Source organism: Capricornis sumatraensis, chromosome 1, assembly GCF_032405125.1.
Source record: "Capricornis sumatraensis isolate serow.1 chromosome 1, serow.2, whole genome shotgun sequence".
Classification (NCBI taxonomy): domain Eukaryota; kingdom Metazoa; phylum Chordata; class Mammalia; order Artiodactyla; family Bovidae; genus Capricornis; species Capricornis sumatraensis.
Genome location: NC_091069.1, coordinates 232,808,857 through 232,835,717, shown reverse-complemented (window position 1 = coordinate 232,835,717; position 26,861 = coordinate 232,808,857). Strand labels below are relative to the sequence as shown.

The following is a 26,861-nucleotide window of genomic DNA, read 5'->3' as shown; positions in this document are numbered from 1 at the left end:
GGGTATGAAACCAACAGCTGCAAACACAACAGAAAGGCTTGAAAACTGGAGATATCTGAAGGTAGGGGTCTGGCTCGTGGCTGAAAACAGAAACACTGGTTGAAAGGCTGAATAAAAACAGTTTTCAGGGGACTTCCCTGGTGGACCAGTGGCTAAGACTCCATACTCTTAATGCAGGGCGCCAGGGAGGGGTTCAGCCCCTGGTCAGGGAAATAGATCTCACATGCCACAGCTAAAGATCCCGTGTGTCGTGTGTCACAACTAACATCCAGCCCAGCCAAATAAATACATTTAAAAAAAAGGAAACAGTTTTCACTCAGAAGCCTTACCACATATGTAGCCAAGAAACTGCCTCTCCTGTACCCCAACAAGAGACAAGTGATTTACCTTAAGACAGTAAACCAGACAGGATGCAGAAATCAGGCACACACAGGGGTGGTATGTCACAGTATACCACAAAGAGATTAAAGATCTGTTAGCCCCCAACCCAAATCAGCTTCCAGAACACAAGCCAATCAACCAGGAGACTAGGAGATTCCTCCACAGGGAACCTGACCCAAAAGACCTTCAATCACTCAGTCACCCTGTGTTAAGACTTGCAGTTAACAACTCCCCTCAGAGTTTTTACTGCCTCACTCTTTAATCTGAACAGATGGCCAAAGTTTACTGAACAACTGAGGAAAGTCTAACATGAAATCAAGGGACCAAATTAACAAAACATAAGAAATGAAAGAAAGATGAGAGAAAGGAAAGGAAGGGAAGAAGGAATGAAACGGTAGGAAATTTCCCACAAACTAGAACAAAAAGCTTTCCAACTTAGGAAAAAAAAAACAACCAAGAGCACCAATCTAGAATGTCCAACTAAAAGGGAATTTCAGAAAAAGAAAAGAGGAAAGAAATTATACTCCCCAAATGACATACTTGTTTCTGCCAATGTAATGAGCTATAAATTGCACCTTCACAAACATCTAGAAATGCTGGCTAAATTAAAACAAATGTTCCCTCAAATGCTGAGCTCACCAAAATAAAGCAGTTTTCAGCTGCCAATGGAGGATTTTTATCAACACAAATAATCAAAACTTTTGACTTTCAATGGTGTTAAAATTAAGGTGACAAGAGCAAGGCCTTGGGAATCACATCAAGTGGAGAGTCGGAGCACCAAAGGCACATGCAGCGAAAGGAAAAACAGACAGAACTTCACGAAAAAACTAAATTTTGCGCATCAAAAGATCCAATCCACAAAGTAAAAAAGCATCCCCACAGAACAGGAGCAAATATCTGCAAATTGCACACGCAACAAGGGATCAATATCCAAAATACACAAAATACTGCACAAAATTTAACATAATTCAACAACCAAAAGAAATCCAAACAACACTATTCAAAGTGGGCAAAGATTTGAGCAGATTTCCTCTGAGATGTACAAATGGCCAACAAGCACACAAAAAGATACTCAATGTCACAAATCAATAGAAAAAGGCAAAATAAAAGCACAGTGAGGTTCTACCTCACATTCATTAGAATGGCTTCTCTCAAAACAAGAAGTGTTGGCAAGAATGTACAAAAATTGAGACTCCTGTACACTGCCCGTGGGAATATAAAATGGCGAGGCATTTAAACAGTATGGAAGCTCCTGAAAAAAGCCAAAGTAGAATTACCATGTGATCCAGTAAGTTCCACTTCTGGGTATATACTCAAAAAACTGAAAGCAGGGCCCAGTTTTTTATTTCTGTACAAGAGATATTTGTATAGTCACGTTCACAGCAGCCTTATTTACAACAGCTAAAATTTGGAAATAAGCCAATTAGCCATCAACAGATGAATGGGATAAGCAAAATATGATACATGCAAACATACAGCGGGATATTATACAACTTAGAGAAGAAGAAAATTATGACACTATAAAATGGATGAATCTTGAGGACACTATACTAAGTGAAATAAGCCAATCACACAAATACTGTATGATCCTACTTCTATGATTTATACAACTACTTAGAGTAATCAAAATCATAGAGACAGAAAGCAGATGGTGGTTGTCAGGGGCTAGGGAAGGGGAGATATTATTTAATGGGTACAGAGTTTCAGATTTTAAGATGAAGACTGCTGTAGAAAGAAGTGAATACACTTAGTAACAGTGAATTGTATACTTTAAAATAGTTAAGATAGCAAACTTGATGTGTATTTTGCCACAATTTTTTTTAAATGGGGGGGGAAATGCAGGCAGAGAGAAAGGTGGATTATTTACAAACAAATGACAATCAGGCTGCAGTGAGCAGTCACTAGCAGTAAAAGTAAAAACTTCATGAGCTAGTGTCTTCACGGTGTTAAGGGAAAATGATAGAGAATAGAACAGAATCCTAAACTATTTTTCAAAAATAGGGGTGAAATAAAAAACATTTTCAGTGAGTTTATCTTCAATAGACATTCAATAAAGAGACATCCAAAGGATATACTTCAAAAAAATGGAAATAAGAAACTGAGAATGCAAAGGAAATTCAAGACAAATAAAAAAATAAGAACGGTATAAAAAAAAAAAAAATATATATATATATATATATACCTCCAGAGAAAGTAACAGAATGAAAAAAGACAATGTGACTCTATAAATAGACAAATGATCTTTATAATAATAGCATTATAGAGAATTAAAAGGATATAATGATTAAAGGTTCTTTTCAGCAGGAAGACACAAAACTTTTAAATTTGGATGTATGTTATAACACAGCTCACAAATATATAAGGCAAAAAAAGGGGCACATTTACAAGGGGAAACTGAGAAATCTACAATTACAAAAGAGATTTTTTAACATACGCCTCTCAGTAATGAGCCAAACAGATAAAATAAGAAAGTCAGTGAGAGAATACACAAAACTTCATCAACACAATTAGGAAGTGTGCTCTAAGAGATATATGTATGGCAAACCACTCTCAAAATGGAAGAATACCCATTGCCTTCCAAAGAATTCTCTTCAAAACCTCATTTGATGAGGTCAGTATAACCTTTACACCAAAGCCAGACAAGACCAATGTGTTAAACTATAGTTGAGTTTACCTTATGTATAGCAACAAAAGCAATACAGAAAACCACAAAGATCAATAAATACTAGGAGAATTAGAATGGTAACAACAGTCCAATAGTAGGAAAAATTAAATACTTAACAATAAACTGTAAGAAACGTATAAAACTTGTATGAGGGAACTGAAAACGTCTACACAAAAGCCCACACGTGAATGTTCACAACAACGTTATAACAGCCAAACACTGTAAAAAAAAAAAAAACAAAACATGAAATGCCCACCAACTGATGAATGAATAACTAAAATGGCTTTTATCTATACAATAGAATGTACATTGTTTGGCAATAAAGTGGAAATGAAGTATTGGTAAAAGTTACAGCATGCATAAACCTAGAAAATACTACCCTAAGTGAAAGAAGACAGTTCACGAAAAGCCACATTTTATATGACTCCATTTATGTGAGATACTCAGAGTGGGCAAATCCAAGCAACATGAAGTAAATTAGCAGTTGCAAGGGCTCGTAGGGAGAAGGGAATGAGGAGCGACTGCTAACAGGTAGCTAATCTTTGGGGGGATGGAAATGTTCTGGAATTAGGTGACGGTGATGTGACTATACCAAAAACCAGAGTCATATACTTTAAAGGATGAATTTTATGGTATGTGAATTATAGTGCAATAAAGCTTTAAAAAAAAAATTGAGGAAATTTTTCAATACTCCTAAAGAAGACTGGAGCAGCAGAGAGACATATCCTGTTCTTGAATAAGACAATTGAGCATTACAGATACCAATTCTCCCTAATTTACAGATTCAATGTAATCCAAATAAAAATACTAACTAGCCATTTTACACAGTTAGACAAGTTGACAGGCAAGAATAACTAGGAAAGGACTGGAAAAGAAAAACTATGAAGGGAAAACAACCATACCACATTAAAATACACTATAAAGCCTCTATAATTAAAACATTGTGGAACAAATGCACAAACAGGCCAAAGGACCAGTGGACAAAGTCCAGAATTAGACCTAAATACATATAAAAAATTAGTGTATGACAAAGGTGGCACGTCCAATCACTGGGTAAAGATGGACTTTTTTCAGATTTTTTAAAAATTGTGGTTAAAATACACGTAACGTAAAATTTACTATCCTAACCATTTTTCAACGTAGAGCTCAGTAGCGTCAAGTACATTCACATTGCAGTGCCAATCTCTAGACGGCTTTTCATCTTGAAAAACTGAAACTACGTGATCGTTATCTCCACGTTAACGTAAACAATAACTAAACATTCACCCTTTCCCCATCCCTTGACAAATACCATTCTACTTTGTCTCTATGATTTTGATTACTCTAAGTGCCTCATGTAAGTGGAATCAAACAGTATTTCTTTTTGTGACCGGCTTATTTCACTTAGTACAATGTCCTCAGTACCCCCATGTTGCAACACGTGTCAGAACGTTCTTCCTTCTCAAGGCTAAACAATATTCCACTGCGTGTATATGCCACATTTTTCTAATCCTCTCATTTGTCAATGGACAACTGGGTAGCCTCCACCTTCTGTGAACATGAGTGTGAACATGAGGGGACAAATATCGCTGTGAGACTCTGCTTTAAATTCTTTTGAGTATATACCCAGAGGTGGAATTACTGGATCACACAGTAACTCTACTCTGAACTTCTAAGGAACTTCCATACAGTCTTCAACACTAGCTGTACCATTTTACATCACTAACAGTGCAAGAGTTTCAATTTCTCCACCAACCAAGGTTCTGATCTTCACCAATATTTGTTACTTTCTGTTGTTTTCTTTTTTGATAGGTGTTCATCCTAATAGACGTGACGTGTCTCACTGTGGTTTTGATTTGCATTTCCCTAAGGCTATGGTTTTTCCAGGGGTCATGTATGGATGTGAGAGTTGGACTGTGAAGAAGGCTGAGCACCGAAGAATTGATGCTTTTGAACTGTGGTGTTGGAAAAGACTCTTGAGAGTCCCTTGGACTGCAAGAATATCCAACCAGTCCATTCTGAAGATCAACCCTGGGATTTCTTTGGAAGGAATGATGCTAAAGCTGAAGCTCCAGTACTTTGGCCACCTCGTGCAAAGAGTTGACTCATTGGAAAAGACTTTGATGCTGGGAGGGATTGGGGACAGGAGGAGAAGGGGACGACAGAGGATGAGATGGCTGGATGGCATCACTGACTTGATGGACGTGAATCTGAGTGAACTCTGGGAGTTGGTGATGGACAGGGAGGCCTGGCATGCTGCGATTCATGGGGTCGCAAAGAGTCAGACACCACTTAGCTACTGAACTGAACTGAATTGAAGCAGCCGGGCGGCTGTACTAAGAGCAGGCGAGAGGAGCTACCCCAAGTCCGAGGTCATGGGCAGAAGCTGGGAGGACCCCATGCCCGAAGGGCGGCGGCCAAGAGGAGCTACCCCGCGTCCAAGGTCAGGGGCGGCAGCCAAGAGGAGCAACCCCCATGTCCAAAGAGCAGTGGCTGCACGAGGAGGGCCTAGAGGAGCTATCCCACGTTGAAGGTCAGGAAGGGCGGCGGTGAGGAGATACCCTTCTTCCAAGGTAAGGAGCAGCGGCTGCGCTTTGCTGGAGCAGCCATGAAGAGATACCCCACGCCCAAGGTAAGAGAAACCCAAGTAAGATGGTAGGTGTTGTAAGCGGGCAGCAGAGGGCAGACACACTGAAACCATACTCACAGGAAGGGAAGGGAAGGGAAGGGAAAGTCGCTCAGTCGTGTCCAACGCTTTGCGATCCCATGGACTGTAGCCTACCAGGATTCTCAGTCCATGGGATTTTCCAGGCAAGAGTACTGGAGTGGGTTGCCATTTCCTTCTCCAGGGGATCTTCCCAGTCAATCTAATCACACAAGGACCACATTCTTGTCTAACTCAATGAAACTAAGCCATGCCCACGGGGCAACCCAAGACAGGCGGGTCATGGTGGGAAGGTCTGACAGAATGTGGTCCACTGGAGAAGGGAATGGCAAACCACTTCAGTATTCTTGCCTTGAGAACCCCATGAACAGTATGAAGAGACAAAATGATAGGATGCTGAAAGAGGAACTCCCCAGGTCAGTAGGTGCCCAACATGCCACTGAAGATCAGTGGAGAAATAACTCCAGAAAGAATGAAGGGATGGAGCCAAAGCAAAAACAATACACAGCTGTGGATGTGACTGGTGATGGAAGCAAGGTCCAATGCTGTAAAGAGCAATATTGCATACGAACCTGGAAAGTCAGGTCCATGAATCAAGGCAAATTGGAAGTCGTCAAACAAGAAATGGCAAGAGTGAAAGTCAACATTCTAGGAATCAGCAAACTAAAATGGACTGGAATGGGTGAATTTAACACAGATGACCATTATATCTACTACTGCAGGCAGGAATCCCTCAGAGGAAATGGAGTAGCCATCATGGTCAACAAAAGAGTCCGAAATGCAGTACTTGGATGCAATCTCAAAAATGACAGAATGATCTCTGTTCGTTTCCAAGGCAACCCATTCAATATCACAGTAATCCAAAGCTATGCCCCAACCAGTAACACTGAAGAAGCTGAAGTTGAGCGGTTCTATGAAGACCTGCAAGACCTTTTAGAACTAACATCCCAAAAACATGTCCTTTTCATTATAGGGGACTGGAATCCAAGTAGGAAGTCAAGAAACACCTGGAGTAACAGGCAAATTTGGCCTTGGAACACAGAATGAAGCAGGGCAAAGACTAACAGAGTTTTGCCAAGAAAATGCACTGGTCATAGCAAACACCCTCTTCCAACAACACAAGAGAAGACTCTACACATGGACATCACCAGATGGTCAACACCGAAATCAGATTGATTATATTCTTTGCAGCCAAAGATGGAGAAGCTCTATACAGCCAACAAAAACAAGATCAGGAGCTGACTGTGGCTCAGATCATGAACTCCTTATTGCCAAATTCAGACTTCAATTGAAGAAAGTAGGGAAAACCGCTAGACCACTCAGGTATGACCTAAATCAAATCCCTTATGATTATACAGTGGAAGTGAGAAATAGATTTAAGGGCCTAGATCTGATAGATAGAGTGCCTGATGAACTATGGAATGAGGTTCGTGACACTGTACAAGAGACAGGGATCAAGACCATCCCCATGGAAAAGAAATGCAAAAAAGCATAATGGTTGTCTGGGGAGGCCTTACAAATAGCTGTCAAAAGAAGAGAGGCGAAAAGCAAAGGAGAAAAGAAAGATATAAGCATGTGAATGCAGAGTTCCAGAGAACAGCAAGAAGAGATAATAAAGCCTTCTTCAGCCATCAATGTAAAGAAACAGAGGAAAACAACAGAATGGGAAAGACTAGAGATCTCTTCAAGAAAATTAGAGATACCAAGGGAACATTCTAATCACACTAGGACCACAGCCTCGTCTAACTCAATGAAACTAAGTTATGCCCGCGGGGCAACCCAAGATGGGCGGGTCATGGTGGAGAGGTCTGACAGAATGTAGTCCACTGGAGAAGGGAATGGCAAACCACTTCAGTATTCTTGCCTTGAAAACCCCATGTTCCAGTAGTCATGTATGGATGTGAGAGTTGGACTGTGAAGAAGGCTGAGCATCGAAGAATTGATGCTTTTGCACTGTGGTGTTGGAGAAGATTCGTGAGAGTCCCTTGGACTGCAAAGAGATCCAACCAGTCCATTCTGAAGGAGATCAACCCTGGGATTTCTTTGGAAGGAATGATGCTAAAGCTGAAACTCCAGAAGTTTGGCCACCTCATGCGAAGAGTTGACTCATTGGAAAAGACTTTGATGCTGGGAGGGATTGGGGGCAGGAGGAGAAGGGGACAACAGAGGATGAAATGGCTGGATGGCATCACTGACTTGATGGACGCGCGTCTGAGTGAACTCCGGGAGTTGGTGATGGACAGGGAGGCCTGGCGTGCTGCAATTCATGGGGTCACAGAGTCGGACACCACTGAGCAACTGAACTGAACTGAAAGGAACATTTCATGCAAAGATGGGCTCGATAAAGGACAGAAATGGTATGGACCTAACAGAAGCAGAAGATATTAAGAAGAGGAGGCAAGAATACACAGAAGAACTGTACAAAAAAGATCTTCACGACCAAGATAATCACAATGGTGTGATCACTCACCTAGAGCCAGACATCCTGGAATGTGAAGTTAACTGGACCTTAGAAAGCATTACTACGAACAAAGCTAGTGGAGGTGATGGAATTCCAGTTGAGCTATTTAAAATCCTGGAAGATGATGCTGTGAAAGTGCTGCACTCAATATGCCAGCACATTTGGAAAACTCAGCAGTGGCCACAGGACTGGAAAAGGTCAGTTTTCATTCCAATCCTGAAGAAAGGCAATGCCAAAGAATGCTCAAACTACCGCACAATTGCACTCATCTCATACGCTAGTAAAGTAATGCTCAAAATTCTCCAAGCCAGGTTTCAGCAATCCATGAACCGTGAACTTTCAGATGTTCAAGCTGGTTTTAGAAAAAGCAGAGGAACCAGAGATCAAATTGCCAACATCTGCTGGATCATCGAAAAAGCCAGAGTTCCAGAAAAACATCTATTTCTGCTTTATTGACTATGCCAAAGCCTTTGACTGTGTGGATCACAATAAACTGTGGAAAATTCTGAAAGAGATGGGAATACCAGACAACGTGACCTGCCTCTTGAGAAATCTGTATGCAGGTCAGGAAGCAACAGTTAGAACTGGACATGGAACAACAGACTGGTTTCAAATAGGAAAAGGCGTACGTCAAGGCTATATATTGTCACCCTGCTTATTTAACTTCTATGCAGAGTACATCATGAGAAATGTTGGACTGGAAGAAACACAAGCTGGAAACAAGATTGCTGGGAGAAATATCAATAACCTCAGATATGCAGATGACACCACTCTTATGGCAGAAAGTGAAGAGGAACTAAAAAACCTCATGATGAAAGTGAAAGTGGAGAGTGAAACAGTTGGCTTAAAGCTCAACATTCAGAAAATGAAGGTCATGGCATCCGGTCCCATCACTTCATGGGAAATAGATGGGGAAACAGTGGAAACACTGTCAGACTTTATTTCTTTGGGCTCCCAAATCACTGCAGATGGTGATTGCAGCCATGAAATTAAAAGATGCTTACTCCTTGGAAGAAAAGTTATGAGCAACCTAGATAGCATATTCAAAAGCAAAGACATTGCTTTGCTGACTAAGGTCCGTCTAGTCAAGGCTATGGTTTTTCCATTGGTCATCTATGGATGTGAGAGTTGGACTGTGAAGAAGGCTGAGCGCCGAAGAACTGATGCTTTTGAACTGTGGTGTTGGAGAAGACTCTTGAGAGTCCCTTGGACTGCAAAGAGATCCAACCAGTCCATTCTGAAGGAGATCAACCCTGGGATTTCTTTGGAAGGAATGACGCTGAAGTTGAAACTCCAGTGCTTTGGCCACCTCATGCGAAGAGTTGACTCATTGGAAAAGACTCTGATGCTGGGAGGGATTGGGGGCAGGAGGAGAAGGGGACGACGAAGGATGAGATGGCTGGATGGCATCACTGACTCGATGGACGTTGAGTCTGAGTGAACTCCAGGAGATAGTGATGGACAGGGAGGCCTGGCGTGCTGCGATTCATGGGGTCGCAAAGAGTTGGACACGACTGAGCGATTGAACTGAACTGAATGATGAGTGGATGTTCAATATTTTTTCATGTGCTTTTTGGCCATCTGCACATTTTATTTGGAGAAATTTCTGTTTAAGTCCTTTGCTCATTTCTGAATCAGGTTGTTTGGGTTCTGGTAGAAGTACTTGACATGTTCTAGATATTAATCCCTTTTGAGATACTTGATTTGCAAATATTTTCTCCCATTCCACAGGCCACCTTCTACTCTATTAATGGTGTCTTTTGATGTACATTTTTAATTTCTGATGTAGTACAGTTTATCTGTTTTTACTTTTGTTACCTGTGCTTGTTATCATGTCCAAGAAGTCAATCCCAAGTCATAAAGATTCCTACCTATGTTTTCTTCTAGGAGTTTAATAGTTTTAGGTCTTAAGTCTAGGTATTTGATTCATTTTTAGTTAATTTACATATATGGTATAAAGGCCCAATTTTATTCTTTTTCATGTGGATACCCAGTTTTCCCAACATCATTTGCTGGAAAGACTGTTCTTTTCCCACTGAACGGTCTTGGCATCCATGTCAAAAATAATCTGCCTGTATACACAAAGGTTTATTCTGGGCTATTATATTTCGCTGATTTATATGTCTGCCTCTATGCTAGTATCATATTGCCTGATTACTGTAGTTTTGTAATAAGTACTGAAATTGGGAAGTGTGAGTCCTCTAGCTTTGTTCCCTTTTAGGATTATTTTGGCTATTTGAGGTCCTTTAAGATTCTATATCAATTTTAGGATAAGGACTTCCTTGGTAGTCCAGTGGCTAAGACTCCATGAAAGACAAAAAGACACATCATTTTTTGTGATATTTTTAGTAAAAATGCATAATCATATTCCAATTAGCAACACTGGACAAAATAAAATTACGGCCAGTACTGATCAAAAATGTATGATCAGTACTCTTCAAAAAGTATCAAGATCATGTAACAAAGAAAAACTGAAGGCTGTTAGAGAGTACTATGAAGAAACAGCTAAGAAGAGACAATTGCAATGTGCAACACTGAAAAGGATCCTGGAACAGAAAAATGGTATTACTGGGAAAAAAATGATGAAATTAAAATTAAGATCTGTAGTTTAGTTAATAACATTGTAGTTTGTCACTGTTTAGTCACTATGTTGCATCCAACTGTTTCTGACCCCGTGGGTTGTAGCCCACCAGGCTCCTCAGTCCATGAGTTACATTAATTTCTTGCTCCTGATAATTATACTATGGTTATGAAAATGTTAAGATTAGGAAACTATTTTTCCTGTAAGCCTAAAATTAGTTCAAAGTAAAAAGGCCTTTTTTTTTTTAAGTACTGCAATTATTACACCATTAAATGTGATAACCATCAAAAGAGCTAAAAGCAGATATGGCCAAAGGTGGTCTCACAAATTCACACTGTTAGAAGTCAGTACAGTTCCCTTGGGGAGGAGGTGTTCATGAATGGAAAGGGCCAGCAGGGTGCTGGCAATGGTCTGTTTCTGGATCTATGCTGCTAGTTACACAGAGGCGTTATTTAATCAGTGAGAATTTGTCCTATTTTAGAAACCTATCACCTTTCAATAAAAAAACTTAAAAAAAAAAAAAGTGGTTTTACCCCTGGAGAATGGGACTAAAAATAAGAAAACTTTTCTTGCAGAAAATTCTTAAATTGATAAGTTTCAAATATTAATACAAGAAGTCAGAAAGGCAAACCTGCGACCGTAGGCCCAAAAGAATCCAGAAAACACAACTGTTTTTTTTTTTATTTCTCCATCCTTAGCAACTGATCTCTCATACCCCTTTTGACATAAAATGGGATGTGTACAAGATAACAAGAACTAAGACCAAGAGTAGCTGTAACAGGGAGTACCTTCAGGGCAACTACCAGACACAGTAAGATTCACACATAGCAGGCACTAGAAAATGTAAACTGTGACAGAGTTTCTGATACTGGACAGAAAAATTGTGCCAAACACACAGTGGTTACTTTAGATGTAGTTTCAATGTGAAAAATGCCAAGATGCTATTAGACACATATGAAAAAATGCTTCATATTGTTACAGAAAGCCTAAAAACAAAACAAAAAAAAAAACTAGATGGTAGACTGAGAATTACTCTAACCTTGAGGTAATTTAGATGATAAAAACAGAAAAAGTTTTACACAAATTACTAAGTCAAATGAATGTAACTGTTTCCCCTTTTCCACTCAAGGCCAATCTGAGTCAAAGTGTTTCTTTCCAGGGTGACACTGGAATGAATTCTACACAAAGAGGCAGTAAACAAGTCAGAGGCTTTTGACACTAAGACAGACCTAATTAGATAGACACAGAGATAGTCAGTCTGAGCTCTGTGGTACAACTGGTCAGAATGCTCCAAGAGGAAATAAAAATCCTTCTGTACAATATTTTTAACTTTGGTGAAAAGATATGTACTATCCCTCTAATTTTCAAAAACACATCTCCTTGTTGTCTGTTCAATTCACCAGACATATCCACACTCCTGTTGATAACAGCATCATTACCCACCGCTTCTCTGACTATGAAATACACGTGCTCTTGTTCCAAGACTAACAATAAACACTGCCCCTATTATCTGTTATATGAGTATTCTTAGTTTTGAGAACACTTTTAGCTTTTTTCTCTTCTTTCATTGCACCTTAAGATTTTACATCATTTCCTAACACCCACAATTTTTCTTTTGGCCCACACATATTTAATTTCTGAACAAGTCAAAAGGACATATAGCAGACAACATAAGCATTAAGATAAATAATTTATGTTACAAAGGAGTTAGGTTAACGTCTTATCTAACCATGTACTTGTTTATACTCACAGTAAATCAGTCAGTATAAAAGAGTCACACAGCTCATAATCAATATTTAACCAATTAATTGAAATACAGCTGAATTAAAGATATCACATACAAATGATACAGAGATGGTCTATTTTAAAATTAAATAAAATGGCAACCCACTCCAGTGTTCTTGCCTGGAGAATCCCAGGGATGGCGGAGCCTGACGGGCTACTGTCTATGGGGTCTCACAGAGTCGGACACGACTGAAGTTGCTATTAGTCACAATATGAAATATTGTGAAATATTAGTCACAATATGACTTAGCAGCAGTGACACTTGAGAAAGGATGATCAATCAAAACTAGTGACTCATTTTCAAATCTCCCACTTATATTTGGACAATTCACAACACTTTTAGGAAAAATAGTACACTGGAAAGGCCCAACTAAGAAGAAACTATAAAGATATTTGGATGAATGCTGAAGTAAGTATTTTACTTTTTTATTTTTCACTATTTTACAGTCAGAGCTTTTCTTTCTTAATTCATTTTGGTGGGTGATCAGAGGGACTTTTTTAAAAACGGACATGTAGCTGACTTACAATGTTGTACTCAGCTCTGCTGTGCAGTAAAGTGTGGAAGCAAAGACCTAAGTATTTCAGCAAGGCAACAGAGAGGAGTGGTTATGCGACAGTCAGTCAGATACATGCTCTGGCCCCAGCTCTGCGGTCTCTATCTTTCTGGTTCCAGTAAAGCAACTTATGGTCTCACCTATAAAATGAAAAGCTCCGAAGAACTGATGCTTTTGAACAGTGGTGTTGGAGAAGACTATTGAGAGTCCCTTGGACTGCAAGGAGATCCAACCAGTCCATCCTAAAGGCAATAAGTCCTGAGGGTTCATTGGAAGGACTGATGTTGAAGCTGAAACTCCAATATTTTGGCTACCTGATGTGAAGAACTGATTCATCTGAAAAGACCCTGATGCAGGAAAGATTGAGGGCAGGACGAGAAGGGGACGACAGAGGATGAGATGGTTGGATGGCATCACCAACTCGATGTACATGAGTTTGGGTAAACTCTGGGAGTTGGTGCGGAGAAGGCAATGGCACCCCACTCCAGTACTCTTGCCTGGAAAACCCCATGGATGGAGGAGCCTGGTGGGCTGCAGTCCATGGGGTCGCTACGAGTCGGACAGGACTGAGCGACTTCCCTTTGACTTTTCACTTTCATGCACTGGAGAAGGAAATGGCAACCCACTCCAGTGTTCTTGCCTGGAGAATCCCAGGGACGGGGGAGCCTGGTGGGCTTTCGTCTATGGGGTTGCACAGAGTTGGACACGACTGAAGCGACTTAGCAGCAGCAGCAGCAGCAGCCGCCGGGAGTTTTTTGATGGACAGGGAGGCCTGGTGTGCTGCAGTCCATGGGGTCGCAAACAGTTGGACAAGACTGAGCAACTGAACTGATAAGATGAAAAATAAACCTATCTGTCACACTTCTGGGCAGGATTACATGAGGGTCTGATCACACTGCAGGTGTTTCATAAAGCTTTCAGATTATGGATCACTGTTTTCTTACTTAATCTTAGAAAAATCTTGTGGTCCTTTGTATTTTGTAAGTTATTAAAGAACAGCCTTGTGAACAGGGTGTTTCACTTTTTTCAATGAGCTGCTTTTATCAACAGAATCTCTTATTTTCTTTACTTACTATGACCTCTCTCATTTCTCTTGAAATTTCTTTCTGTCATACGGAAGAAGGGCTTTGAAGGTAGTGACCTTCACCTTCACCTTTCTAAAAGTGAAAATCGGTCAGTCGTGTCCAATTCTTTGCGACCCCATGGACTATACAGTCCGTGGGATTCTCCAGGCCAGAATACTGGAGTGGGTTGCCCTGCCCTTCTCCAGGGGATCTTCCCAACCCAGGAATCAAACCAGGTCTCCCGCACTGCATTCTTTTACCAACTGAACCACAAGGGAAGCTTAACGCCTTTCTAAAGTCTCTTAGTTACCACTAGCCTTGCATGCTTTTGCTTAGTATTTCCATTTCTTGAAATTTATTCTTATTTTATGTTACTTACATCAAGATCGAAAATTCAGTTGCCTTAAATTTTTTCCCCAGAGTGTAACTCCAATTAGCCTATGGAAATGTATAACTCAGAACAGAACTTAAGAGTTGCAGTATCTGATAGCCCAGATTATCCCAAGAATACTATTGGATTTAATATAAAAACAATAAAAGAAAATAATTTAACTTGGGAAGAGATAATTAAGTTTTCTCAGAGAGAACTCATTTATAAAAAATACTGGAACTTCTTTGGTGGTCCAGTGGCTAAAACCCCTCGCTCCCAATGCAGGGAGCTTAAGTTCAATCCCTGGTCAGGGAACTAGATCCCACATGCTGCAACTATAGCTCCCATGTGCCAAAACTAAGGTCTGACGCAGCCACAAATAGAAATATTTTCAAAATACTTAGCTGCTTTTACACTGTAATTAACTAGTTTACCAACTACATTAGCAAGACTGCTCAAATTTTAAGGTCAATTGAAGAGGGTAGTACTACTGATAGACCTAAAATCATTCTGAAATGAATTAGAAAAGAAGCTAGCATCTGCTAACACCTAAATTAAAATACTGGTACCTCGCAACAAAAATGTACAGTATAGCATTTTCCAGGTTTAAAGTAACTCATTGATAGTTTCAGCACTGAACTCTTCTTCGACAATGTTTTTGCGTTACCTGTTTTCACAGAAATCCTGCTCAGTCACAGTTGCTTTGCTTAGTCCTCGTTTTGAAAAGCTGAAAGGGGCAAAACAAGGAAACTATGCACTTCTATTTGAAAACAAAACAACTGCACTACCAGTCTTCCCTGAGCTTCACTACATTTTCCATGCTTTATTTTTTTACCTTTTGGCTGCACCCCATGGCATGAAGGATCTTAGTTCCCTGACCAGGGACTGAACCCATACAACCCTGCAGTCGATGAGTGGAGTCTTAAGCACTGGACCACCAGCGAAGTCCCTCCATCTTTTAAAAAGGACAAAAACCTCTAAGTAATGATTAGCATTTTGGTACCTGAATTAAAATCAGGTAATTGTCTTTGGCTTTTTCACTTTTGCAATTTGAAAATAAGCTTATCTTAGTTCTCTGAAATATTATTGATCTGAAGTTCTTATCATGATTACAAAGATTTCAAGAGAACAAGGCTCAAGATTCTTTTTCCATATAATAATCAAGGAATTCATGTAATTGTCTTTTTTAGATATGAATTTAAATGGTCCTCATCCACCTCTTTTCCAACCAAAATGATTCTCTAATAAAAATCTATTTCAAAAACTACCTATTTAAAAAGCTTTTCAAAAAGCTTTCAACATCAAAATAGTCAAGTACTCTTGGAAAACCTTTCTAAAATAATTTTTTGACTATTGTCATTCTCCCACAAATTATTTTCCTTAAAGATCTATGGTTAGTAATTACTTTTTACACCAACTGTGATACAATATAGTCTGGAACAGTATAATTTTAATGGCAAAACTGTAGGCACAGTTTAAGACAGTACATATTCCATTGCTTTTCATATATAATTATGGCATTTTTATACAGATTTTCAGGGCATGTTTCTTAGAATGCCTACACAGGTGATATATTTTATTACCTTTGAACACTGATCTGCTCAACTTAAAAATATGTAATCACTATGCTCACAAAATGTTCTTATCTGTGAAGACTTTATAGCTTAAAAGGTATTAACTAGTGTGGAATCATTTATGTAGCAGCTTTACCAAACTTTCACTAGCCTAGAAATCATTTTATTGACTGCTATTCATTAGTTACATTTTTTCTTCCAGTTGTATTGAGAGATAATTGTCAAAAAAACACTGTATAAATTTAAGGTGGACAGACAATGATTTACCTACATATGCCTTTGACTGTGTGGATCACAATAAACTGTGGAAAATTCTGAAAGAGATGGGAGTATCAGATCCCCTGACCTGCCTCTTGAGAAACCTGTATGCAGGTCAGGAAGCAACAGTTAGAATTGGACACGGAACAGACTGGTTCCAAATAGGAAAAGGAGTACGTCAAGGCTGTGTATTGTCACCCTGCTTATTTAACTTCTATGCAGAGTACATCATGAGAAACGCTGGGCTGGAGGAAGCACAGGCTGGAATCAAGACTGCCGGGAGAAATATCAATAACCTCAGATATGCAGATGACATCACCCTTATGGCAGAAAGTGAAGAGGAACTAAAGAGCCTCTAGATAAAAGTGAAAGAGGAGAGTGAAAAAGTTGGCTTAAAGCTCAACATTCAGAAAATGAAGATCATGGCATCCAGTCCCATCACTTCATGGCAAATAGATGGGGAAACTGGAAACAGTGTCAGACTTTATTTTTCTGGGCTCCAAAATCGCTGCAGGTGACTGCAGCCATGAAATTAAAAGACGCTTACACAGCATATTGAAAATTAGAGACATTACTTTGTCAACAAAGGTCAGTTTAGTCAAGGCTATGGTTTTTCCAGTGGTTATGGATGTGAGAGTTGGACTATAAAGAAAGCTGAGTGCAGAAGAACTGATGCTTTTGAACTGTGGTGTTGGAAAAGACTCTTGAGAGTCCCTTGGACTGCAAGGAGATCCAACCAGTCCATTCTAAAGGCAATCAGTCCTGAGGGTTCATTGGAAGGACTAATGTTGAAGCTAAAACTCCAAGACTTTGGCCACCTGATGCAAAGAGCTGACTCATTTGAAAAGACCCTGATGCTGGGAAAGATTGAGGCAGGAGGAGAAGGGGACGACAGAGGATGAGATGATTGGATGGCATCTCAGACTCAATGGACATGGGTTTGGGTGGACTCCAAGAGTTGGTGACAGACAGGGAGGCCTGGCGTGCTGCGGTTCATGGAGTCGCAAAGAGTCTGACATGACTGAGCGACTGAATTGAACTGAACATACATTATGAAAACACCAAGTGAATATCCATCATCTCATATAGACAGAAAATTAAAGAAACAGAAAAAAAATTTTGTGATGAGAGCTCTCAGGATTTACTCACTTCACAACTTTCATAAGTAACATATGATGTGTATGTGTGTGTGTGTGTGTGTGTGCTCAGTCGTGTCTGATTTCTTTGCCCACCAGGCTCCTCTGCCCATGGGGATTCTCCAGGCAAGAATACTGGAGTGGGTTGCCATGCTTTCCTCCAGGCGATCTTCCCAACTCAGGGATCCAACCCACGTCTCTTGCACTGCAGGCAGATTCTGTACCACTGAGCCACCTGGGAAGCCCCATAGCATACACCAGAGTCAGTCGCATTTATCATGTTGCATATTACATCCCTAGTTCCTTTTTTAGTCTTTCTGGGGGATCTGCACTGTGCTGAATGTGGGATCCCAGTTTTTTAAAACTTTTTGGTGCACCTCCAAGCATGTGGGATCTTAGATCCCTGGATGGAATGGAACCTGGGCCTCCTGCAGTGGAAGGGCGGGCAGTCTGAACTGCTGGCCAGCCAGGGAAGTCCACATCCCTGGTTCTAATAGCAACCATCCTCCCCTTGCCTCCCTGTTTGCCCTTCCATCTCTCCCATCCCCCCCCACCCCCCGCCCCTTGACACCATGTCATAATCGTTCTCTTTTATAGGCAGTTTTATATCACCACTACAATTTCAAGAATGCTGTGAAGAAAAACTTAGTAGGTTGATTTTTTAAATTGTTCCCTCTGGAGTGATCTGCAAAAGAGAAGTAAATGCTACCAGTTTTGATTAAGTATTTTATTTAGGCAGTTTTGAAATATATACTGTTCTTCCAGATTTATAGATTTGTGATTTTATAATTTATTTCACTTAAATAGAATTGAATTGGTCACTTCAACAAAATCATTTTCGGCTTTTCTTGGCCACGCAGGATGCAGGACGCAGGAACTTAGTTCCTAACAAGGTCATTCTTCAATAACAACATAGTAATACTTGACTCTTTTCAAAGTAAAATGGAATCTGTTACATAAAGTTATTATGCTTTTGAGTATTAAAAAAAAAAAAAGGATTTATTCAAATACTTTCTTCTCTCTTTCCCTGCACTTAGAATTCTTCAGCGACTGAGGCTATGTCATGCTCCTTTGTCAATTCAGAGCCTCATACAGTGCCTGTAACTTATGCGCTTCTGTAACTGTCAGCTGAGTCACTGACACAATGACCAGCTGGTGGGGAACCACCATGCCTCCAACATCTCTAAGAATAAGAAAGGTTTTGTTTTTTTTTTTAAAAAAAAAAAGGTGGGTGACTTAAATTTAAAAGGATAATAAACAGAAAACAGAATAAAGGAGCTGCAAAATATTCAATAATAAAAATCTAATTAGATCAGTATAAATTTTTCCAGTGGGGAAGAAAAGACTGAAAAAAAGATGGATTGGTGGGGAGGGATGAATGAGTCTGGGATGAACGGATTCCTGCCACTATACATAACATAAACAACAAGGGAACTATATTCAATACCTTGTAAAACCTATAAAGGAAAACATCTGAAAAAGAAAATAAATATATGCACACACACACACACACACACAGATACAATTAAATCAGCTTGCTCTACACTCGACACGAAACACTAAATCAACTATACCTCAATTAAAAAAAAAACAAAACACATTTTTTTTTAAAAAGCAAAGTGGACTCTGGCTGCAATGCTTATAGAGTCAGGAAAAGATAGGAAGGTCAAAAGGAAGCTACTATTGTAGAGAAAAGAAGGATTGGGAGCCAGAGCATAGTAACAACAGTGATAAAGGAAAGAAACGAATATGGATTACCTTTGTGCTTTAGGTACCTCTATCAAGAAAAATTCTTGGACTCCCTTGGTGGCCCCAGTGGATAAGAATCTGCCTGCCAATACAGCAGCGATAGTTTAATCCCTGGCCCAGGAAGATTCCACAAGCTGAGGAGCAACTAAGTCCAGGAACCACAGCTACTGAGCCTGCGTGCTGCAACTACCGACGCCTGTACACCCCAGAGCCTGTGCTCCAAAAGAGGAGCCGCCCAAGGAGAAGCCCAAGCACTGCACTCGAGAGCAGCCCCTGCTCACCTAGAAAAAGCCTGCGTGTAGCACCCAACACAGCCAAGAGTTAAGTTAGTTAATTAAAAAGAAAATCCCCTTCAGGTTGTATGGGTTTAAACAAGCATTGGCATCTTGCACCAAATGGGCATTTAATAAATTTAACCAATGAATCAATGGAAACCAAAGCTTAGTATGGGTAATATTAAAGAAAGTTGGGCTTCCCTGGCAGCTCAGCTGGTAAAGAACCCACCTGCAATGCAGGAGACCCCGGTTCGATTCCCAGATCAAGAAGATCCCCTGGAGAAAGGATAGGCTACCCACTCCAGCATTCATGGGCTTTCCTGGTGGCTCAGATGGTAAACATCCACCTGCAATGTGGGAGACCTGGTTCGATCCCTGGGTTGGGAAGATCCCCTGGAGGAGGGCAAGGCAACCCATTCCCGTATTCTTACCTGGGAGGAGAATCCCATGGACAGAGGAGCCTGGTGGGCTACAGTCTATGGGGTCGCAGAGAGTTGGACACAACTGAGCGACTAAGCAGAGCACAGCTGCTCTAAGTAAACCATCGACAAGGTACAACATATCACTCTAGTTACAAAGTCCATCCAGCTGCAAGGGAAAGGGGATCCTGTCTACTTCTGATCACTGAGTGAGTGGGTGAGAGAAGTCGCTCAGTCGTGTCCGACTCTTTGCGACCCCATGGACTGTAGCCCACCAGGCTCCTCCCCCATGGGATTCTCCAAGTAAGAGTACTGGAGTGGGCTGTCATTTCCTTCTCCAGGGGATCTTCCTGACTCAGGGATCGAACTCGGGTCTCCTGCATTCCAGGCAGACGCTTTAACCTCTGAGCCACCAGGGAAGCTCTGATCACTGAAGTTAAATGTACCTCTAGACAAGATTATCACTGAGATTAAATGTAACTACAATAAACTGTGAAAGATTCTGAGAGAGATGGGAATACCAGACCACCTGAGCTGCCTCTTGAGAAATCTGTATGCAGGTCAGGAAGCAACAGTTAGAACTGGACATGGAACAGCAGACTGGTTCCAAATAGGAAAAGGAGTATGTCAAGGCTCTATATTGTCACCCTGCTTATTTAACTTCTATGCAGAGTACATCATGAGAAATGCTGGACTGGAAGAAACACAAGCTGGAATCAAGATTGCTGGGAGAAATATCAATAACCTCAGATATGCAGATGACACCACTCTTATGGCAGAAAGTGAAGAGGAACTAAAAAGCCTCTTGATGAAAGTGAAAGAGGAGAGTGAAAAAGTTGGCTTAAAGCTCAACATTCAGAAAACGAAGATCATGGCATCCGGTCCTATCACTTCATGAGAAATAGATGGGGAAACAGTGGAAACAGTGTCAGACTATTTTTGGGGGCTCCAAAATCGCTGCAGATGGTGACTGCAGCCATGAAATTAAAAGGCACTTACTCTCTGGAAGAAAAGTTATGAGCAACCTAGATAGCATATTCAAAAGCAAAGACACTGCTTTGCTGACTAAGGTCTGTCTAGTCAAGGCTATGGTTTTTCCTGTAGTCATCTATGGATGTGAGAGTTGGACTGTGAAGAAGGCTGAGCGTCAAAGAATTGATGCTTTTGAACTGTGGTGTTGGAGAAGACTCTCGAGAGTTCCTTGGACTGCAAGGAGATCCAACCAGTCCATTCTGAAGAAGATCAGCCCTGGGATTTCTTTGGAAGGAATGATGCTAAAGTTGAAACTCCAGTGCTTTGGCCACCTCATGCGAAGAGTTGACTCATTGGAAGAGACTCTGATGCTGGGAGGGATTGGGGGCAGGAGGAGAAGGGGATGACAGAGGATCAGATGGCTGGATGGCATCACGGACTCGATGGACATGACTCTGAGCGAACTCTGGGAGTTGGTGATGGACAGGGAGGCCTGGCGTGCTGCAATTCATGGGGTCGCAAAGAGTCGGACACAACTGAGCGACTGAACTGAACTAGACAAGATTTTAGAGTCATGTCTGAGAGAAGTCTGTGAACGTAGAAAAAGCAGCAACTGACCTAGGTGACTGGAAACCATTATAATTTCACTAAGAACAAGCAATGTCAGATTAATACTCTTTTTTTTTCTAACATTTATTGAACCGATAGGATTTTTAAAGATGAAGGATATGAAATTATTTGGGTTTTAGGAAGGCAAGTGTTAAAGTCCCTTATAAATTCCTTGTGAAAACCTGGAAATATCTGAGATAGATAATGATAGATTAGTTTCATTTCTAATTGGCTGAACATCTTAAACCAAAGAATTAATTTTTTTCAAATCAACCCTCAGGTCTCTAGCAGGACAAGAATGCTCTTAGGCCCACCTCGTCAACACTTTAATAAAATGCATACTTATCAAAATTATAGTTTATCAAATGTATGGAAAAACAATAAGCTTTTTTACTGAATGAGAAAATTAAGCCTTTTTTTTTTAAGAGTAAACATACTGGAACCAATCTGACAAGATAAAATTTAACTGGGATAGATATGAAGTCCTACCAAAACATAGTCTATTAAAGAACTTGGAGAGCATGGACAAAACTCAAATTTCAGCTGATGACAAAATCAATAATGGATAACGCACACAGCACTTAAATGGCAGGGATCATTCTAAATGCTTAACACATATGTACTAATGTATTCTTTAAAACAACCCTATCATAAACTCCATTTTACAGATGAGAAAACTGAGGCCCTGGGTGTTTACATAATTTACCCAGCTGATATAGAGCCAGGATTTAAATCCAGGCAGGCTAGCTCCAGAATTCATTTCCTTAGACAGGACATTATCATAAATTAACAGTGCAATGTGGTTGCCAAAAGAAGCAGGACTACTCTTAAAGTATGTGCTTTAAAATCATAGTGATGACTTCTGGTTCTCTTCCACAGGTTAATATCTAATTAAAGGTATTACACTGCTAAGAAGGGTATGGACCAACTGACACAAACCCACAAATAAGCCATCAGTATTGCGAAGAGGTGCAAATCAAAACAAGAAATTCACTAGAGGAAGTTAAAGACTGAGAATATTTTGTCCAGAGAAGAAAAGAATCAGGAAAACATAGGAAGTGTCTTTGAATATGTGAAAACTCACAGAAGAGACAGAACTAGAACCAGTGAAGAGAGAACTTTAAGTTCAATAAATCATTTCTTAGAAGTTAAAGTTGTCCAAATATCTTTACCTCAGAACGTATGAACCTTCTCTCCAGAAAATATCCAAATACATAGAATTTTGTATAAAGTTTTCAAGGGCTTACAAATCTACTTTTAAATCTATTTATGTCCTACCCCTAGAATCATATACCCCAGATTAAAATGGAAAGAATTCAAGTATAAGAGGTAAATATATTTAATCTAGAAAATTCATCACAACTTAAAATTCTATGATTCAAAACTCTGAACTCTATGCTTTCTAGTTTCTTCTAAGATACATTGCAATAAGAGCTTAAAATATGGTGCTGAGTTCAGAAAAAAAGTGAAATGGTTTGCCAAGAGACAATGTAAACTGACTACAAGATCTATCAGTAATAATGGCTTATTACTTAATCTTTAAAAGAAACATACCTAAGTTTAAAGATAAAAAAAATAAGATGCTAAGGTACTACTCATATCTAATATTTAATGCCCAAATTAGAAAGTGCCTCCTTCTACTTTCAAGCCTTAATCTTTTCATCTTTCAGTGCCAGTTAACTGTTAAGGTTGACAAACTATGAAAACAATGGACTAGAAGTTAGAAAACCAGGTTCTAACCTATGCCATGAACTTAATTTGGGCTTAATCTGTTTTTTACCATACTCTACTCTTTGAATCCTTCAGGTTGTGTTTCAGTGAATAATTTTCATCCACAAACACTTTCCACATTAAGGATAAATCAATCTGTACATCCAATTTCAAGCTGCAGTGAGAGGACATAGCTCAGACAGTTAAGAATTTTGGCTGCAAGGAAAAAAACTTGAAAGTGCCAGTTGGCCGTCACCATTGCCAAGAGTTGGTGGGAAGGGTACATGATCACAAAATGGTAACATTAAGTATGACACACTTGAAAATTCTGTTTTCTCTCCTAATTAACCAACCACACATAATTAGAACTCAAAAACAAGAGTTTAGTAAGTCTTGGGCCTTTATTAAATATAAGCACCATACTGCTGAAACTGCAACTGTACTGCCAGGACAGGGCTACAGACACCATGTCTGCCATGAGACTAGGCTCTAGTTCCAGGCACAAGATGTTCTAATAAATAACAAATGCAGCAAGCGCCAGCGCACAAGTGTGATAGAATCTGGGGTCTAGACATTTGATTTTTCTCCCAGTGCTACTTGAGAATGGCCGCTGCCATTAAAGATTTATTACAGTAACAGGATAGTGATAAAACTTTAGCTAAATGGCAGGCCAACCAATGAAATGGACAAACATGCAATAACAGATCAACTAAATTCGTTTCTATTTAATTTTGTACAGTAGGCTCATGATTACACTGCATAAAGAACAGATGAATAACCTAAACCGTATCTATTAGGTAAAGATGATTTCAAGCCATTATGAGAAAAGTGGCCCAGAAAAAAATCAGGCTATAGAACTCAAGTGGAAAAAACACACAAAGATTTGGGAGAGAAAGGGGAAGGAAGGGAATGAGCTACTGACTTACTAAAAAGAGAGCAGAGAAGTGGGACAGGGAGTCAGAGCCCTCTGAGACAGAATGAGGAAGAAAAAGAATTCAAAGGCTCAAAGGGAGCTTTAGCAGTGAATACGGAAAGAGACGAAACTGTCTCAACAGAAAAAAACAAAAACAATAGGGGGAACTTTTCTAAACCATCATTCAGGGTGGTCAATTCAATGCCTAACTCATGCAGGGCAGGGCACTTCGTAGGACGCGAACTTCGCTCCAAATAGTTCCACCAATTAGTCCATTTCCTCCTGGCACCACCCCCAATAGACGGTTACTATTACAGATGAAGAAACTGAACCACACAACGCCCGGGAACACAAGCTGGTACCAGAGACTGGGAGCTCATCTTAGCTGCACTTCTCCCTGCGAGATCCTACAAAAATCTTACACTTTTCTATGGAAAGGAACCTTAAATCTCTGGAATTTCTCAGAGTCTGGGCCCAAAAGTGATCCCCTACTTTAGAGGAAAGTTCCCCTGTGGAGGTTGCAAGGCTCTTCCAAGCGCATGAGGCTTTGGAACTCTGAAATACACCTGGTAGAGACAGATGGAGGCATGTGGGTCATGAAACGAGAAAAAGTCGGAAAAGTCAGACTTAGAAGCCATTCTTCTGCCCTAAAGATACCGAAAAAGTAGAAAGCAGCCCTTCCTCTCTTCCAGCAGGCGTGACTGAAGGACAGTGCCTCCCCGCAATTTGCTGTGTGTTGGGGGTGGGGGGTAGTCTCGGGTTTCCCACTCCCTTCCCCAGGCACTCAAGGGTTACTCGGCCGGGCCTGGAAGATTGCGTGGGAATAAACAGATGGGACCCAGAGTGACCAGGGGGCCCGGAGGCGCAGGGAGGGAAACCTGCCCAAGAACACGCCGGGCCGGGTCCAGAGGCCCGCCGCACGGAGCCCGCGCCCGCGCCCTGGACCTTACCACCGCTTGGCTGCAGGGGACAAGGCGGCGGCGCAGGACTGTTCTTCGAGCTTGGAGCGCGTCTTCAGGCCCCTCTGCTACAGTGGCGCCCGCGCTTGGCGGCGCCCGGGTCCCAGGCGGACTCACACTCGGGGAAGGGTGGGCGATCCGCGGCCTGCCTAGTCGAGGCCCTGGAGTTCTAAGCCCCGGGACGCCGACCGCGCGCGCGCGCCTTCGAGCCTGCCCAAGGAGGAAGGGTTAGGGCGCGCCTCGAGAACCGAGCAGCGCCAGCGGCTGCAGCTGAAATCTCCGGCGGCTCCGTCCGCCCTCGCCCGGCCTAGCCGCTACCCCGCTTCCCCCGCGCAAGCTTTGGCGGCGGAGCAGCACGGTGAGCGCCGATTGGCCCTCTGGGTGAATGACGTACGGCGCCTCTCCTCACGGATTGGCCAGGCTGGCGGTGCGTGCACGGAGTAAACAAACCCCGCCCCCAGGCTTCCCAAAGAGAGGAGGGGGCCCCCGAGGTGGAGGAGCGGGGTCTCAAGCACTCTGCGGGGTACCCGGGTAATCCACTGGAGGTTCTCAGTGGATCGCCTACAACGGTCTTGCCGCGTGCTTCCCAGCCGCCTCCGGAGCAGGCTACAGGCCTGAGGCCTAAAATTATAGCCACACCCTCTCCCCCTTACCCCAGCCTGGGTGGGAATCTTGACTTTTCCATCCGCCCCCATCCCCCCGGCCCCTTGCAAGAAAACCCCGATCTTTCTTAGAAAAAGGAAAACGGGCGTCCCTAGTTCCCAGGCACATCTTGGTTCCCAGTCATTTGATCAGTCACCTCTGGGGGAGCAGCCTAGAGGGGCAAGGGGACGAGTGATGAGGCCACGTGTGGGGCCAAGTTTTCAGTACCCTGTAAATTATTCAGACAGTGGGTTAAAGACTGCTAGGGTGTGAGATTTTCAACAACCCGGCAAGTAAGATCCAAACCTGACCAGGTCATCATGTCACATGGACGCTGAAAAGAAAATTGCAGCTCTCACCCTCAAATACCTGTCTAGTTCAATGTTAATAATACATTCTGTGCCTATCTGAAAAATCATGTGTGAGTTTACATTTTAGTGGGCTTCCCCTGTGGCTCGGTTAGTAAAGAATCCGCCTGCAACGCGGGAGACCTGGATTCAATCCCTGGGTTGGGAAGATCCTCTGGAGAAGGGGAAGGCTACCCACTCCAGTATTCTAGCTTGGAGAACTCCACGGACTGTGTAACCGATGGGGTGGCAAAGAGGGAGACGAGACTGAGCGACTTTCATTTCTCTTCACTTACATTTTAGTGGGGTGGTAAAGATAATAGGCAAAAGAAATAAGCAAAATATAAGCTATGTTACATGTTGCGACAAGCTGTGGAGAACAAATCTAGTAGACCAGGAATGGCTTTAAGGGATGGCCTGTCTTAGAGTGCTCAGTCAAGGTAGCAGGAAAGTGCCATTTAAATAAATACCTAAAGGAAGTGGGGGAGGTGAGAATGCACCTTTGGACCTTTCTCTGGGGTGGAGCGGTGGTGAGATAATTTCTGCATAATTGTACATAGATAAAGTCCTAGGCGGTCAAGAACGCCCAATGAAGTCTCCTTGAACTGATTCTAAAATGCAAAAGCCCCAAAGGAGTCATTACCTTGCATTTTTCAGTAATGGATCAATAGATGTAGTTTCCACAGAAATTTTGTTGAGATTTCAACTTAAATACTTTTCAAACACTCTAGGGACAAAGATACAAAAATAAGCAAAACAGATGAAACCTCCATCCTCAAAGAGCTCAGTCTAG

The 26,861-nt window shown here is 41.3% G+C and overlaps 1 protein-coding gene across 1 annotated transcript in view; it reads right to left on the bottom strand.

Moving 5' to 3' along the window:
• TFDP2 (transcription factor Dp-2) overlaps positions 1-25,161 on the bottom strand; it is a 203,214-nt gene extending 178,053 nt beyond the window's left edge. The window contains exon 1 of the mRNA XM_068990236.1: positions 25,071-25,161. The gene's annotated coding sequence lies outside the window, so the exon portion shown is untranslated. The remainder of the gene's footprint in view (positions 1-25,070) is intronic.
• Between the last annotated feature and the right edge of the window lie 1,700 nt (positions 25,162-26,861).